We start from the raw sequence: 3,088 nt of genomic DNA on the forward strand, positions 1-3,088 counted from the left end.
TATTTTTTATTTTTTTATTATTCTTGTTAATTTTTTATAATGATATTTTTCTTTTCAATTTTTTTGAATGAAAAAATAAAAATAAATTAGACTTTCATAATTTGTTCTAATTTATCACCAAATAAAATACAAAAATACTTATTTTTGTGACTTATTCTTAGTGTCTTATCATCTTATTTTCAGAACCAAACATAACCTACTAATCAAAGTGTCAAACTAGCTCATATCGTCTAACAACTAAGTATAATGATATTGGTATACCATACACAAATCTTAAATAGCTAATTGAATGGTACAACGTTAAGTGTGTTTTTATTAAGTTTCCAGAGTCCAAATGCTAGACCACAAAAAATGATTTTTTTTCTTATATAAATAAAAAAAAATTAATTCAAAAGAGAAAATAAGAAGCAGAATGCATTTTTTTTGCCTTCCATTTAGTTCTTTTATTGGGTAAGCAATCTAGTCTAGCTCGTCCAACGATGCGGCGATCTGCCTTTCTATCACTCACTTCGTCTATTCACTCGATGAATTGTTCCCATTACCTAATTCCTTGTAGTATAAAGAGGACCATTTTTCACCTCATTTACCTTATCAGAATTTGGAAGAGGAAATAACAAATGAATGACTTATGCAGTACATCCGATGGTATATCTTGCAGATCATAGGGGGATATGGATTGATGTGGTCATCTATCTTAGGGATCAGCCGTGCTGGCTTTTTTGTACCAAAGGATAGGTCGAGCCACAAATTACAAGCAACAAAACTTGAGTGGATGTGGATGTTTGCTTCTCTTTTGGGCGTATCATCATATCACTGCGTGTCGATCCCACGAATTCAAAGGGCAGGGGTTTCCTTTGGTGGAAAGGTATTTATGCATTTTTTTTATTTGTTTGATTGTTCTATAAGTTATAGTATATGGATGTATAATTTTTGACAACTTATGACATTGCAGGTGGGTAGAATACGGGCCACACCAGGACATTGCGAAGACCATACTTTAGAGTTAGAGATAGGTTCTCAACAACATTGGGATTAATGACATACTTAATCAATACATTTGTATTTAAATATATTTGTGTTCTTGTTATTTTTTGGTTTGAACAATTGTCTTGTTATTGACTTTGTGATATGTGGATTGTGTGTAGGTTGAATGAACTCCATATGTTAACCTTCATGTCTAGCACATTATACCACAGAGCATATCTAAGGGTGAAGGTTCATGGAGTATCATATGTTCACTCTTGTGCTTTTCAATCGTAGAGTGGAATTAGGTGAACTGTGTTGTTGTTAGGCAATTCAGTATTTTGCAACACATCCTTACTTCATCATTGAACATTGGCGAGTGATACCCAAACGTTTTGTAGGGTTAGTACGACATGTGGCAGGCTCGGAATAACCATCACTTGCACTTATATCACAACTTTGATCTAAGTCTGTCATAATAGTATTTATGATGGTACTTCTAGTGAGCATATTTAGTGTTTCTTGATTTGGGTAGCAAGTAGGATCACATTGTTAGACGCATATTGGATGATCTACCTATTTACACTCTAGAGGATCCATAGTTGTATTAGGCCGAGGATGGCGATTTACAAAATTTAGACCCTCGAGAAAGCAAACCTGGCAGGGAATATCCCAGGCTTAAGAAAGTAGATCAACAGGCCAGAGTAGTTGATGTGTGGAAAACGATCCAACACAAAACTCACCGGCAAGTGCACCGGGTCGCATCAAGTAATAACAACTCACGGGAGTGAGGTCGATCCCACAGGGATTGAAGGATTGAGCAATTTTAGTTTAGTGGTTGATTTAGTCAAGCGAATCAAGATTTGGTTGAGAGATTTGTGATTTGCAGAATTTAAATTGCATGAAATTAAAGAGAACTGAAATTTAAAGTGCTGAATCTTAAAGAATTTTCACTTATTCCAAAAGTTTGAGCTAAAGTTTGAGGCAAACTTTTGCTCAAACTTTTTGTCCTCTCTTTCTCCTAGCCATTCCTTCTTGCATCAACCTTTCTCCAAGCTTTCTTCACCTATCATTAATCAACCAAACACATCAAAGCTATGCTCAAAATCATGAGTTTGTCATTCTTTCATAATATGTAGCAATTATAGCATAAATCCTCATGAAATTGTATTAATTCATCTATGGTTGATTAAATCAAAGGAAGCATGAAAATCTACCAATTGGCTTGCTTATGGCTCAAGAAAGTGCATAAATCAATTGAAAACAAAAGAGAAAGGCTAGTGAAACTAGGCTAAGATGACTTGTCATCACAACACCAAACTTAAAGCTTGCTTGTCCTCAAGCAAGAAAAGATTTATTGAGAAGAAAGAATGAAATGGAAGATGATGTTCATGCTAGCAGAGTATTATTGGTAGTTCATGGGGTTTTATGTGGATTTGTAAACACTCACTTCTTATTGACTCTTAGGCCTAGAAAGTCTTCTTCAAGCATCAAGCAACACACTGCTATGACCTCTCATTATTCCTTTATCCTTGGCTATTATTTTGTTCATAAGCTTTATTTGAGTGTCATGTGTAACAAGTTCATTGATTTCTTTATACTTGACACATTATTCACTATAGACACTTGGCTCACATTCCTTCTTAAAACATTGATGCCCAGCACCTCTTTGGGTTACTAAATGCCTTGTAGTTAGGTTGCTCTTGATAGTGGATTTTCAGCTGATGATCCCGGGTTAGTTAACCCAAGTCACCAAGTGTTGATGCACTCCAAAGAGCTTAATAATCCAAGCAGATCCTAGTACAAAGACACCACAGGCATATATTCTAAGGTTCAAGCTATTGGTGTCTAACTTTGTTTCTTTTTGTTTTTCTTTTGTTCTGCTGTCATTTTTGGCTTTTTCTTTTCTCTTTTTTTTTTGTTTTTCTTTTTAACCAAGGATTTTTATTTGATTGAGATTCATAGACAGTAGGCCACTTTCTACTTAAGAGGAGACATCCTAGTTCTCTTATTCATTAAAAGTGAGCTATTATGCAATCACACATTCTTACCACCACTTACTTTTATTGTACTTCTATCTAACAGAGAACTATCTTACTTCACATTCAAACATTTCTTTTATTGA

Source organism: Arachis ipaensis, chromosome B08 (assembly GCF_000816755.2).
Source record: "Arachis ipaensis cultivar K30076 chromosome B08, Araip1.1, whole genome shotgun sequence".
NCBI classification, from domain to species: domain Eukaryota; kingdom Viridiplantae; phylum Streptophyta; class Magnoliopsida; order Fabales; family Fabaceae; genus Arachis; species Arachis ipaensis.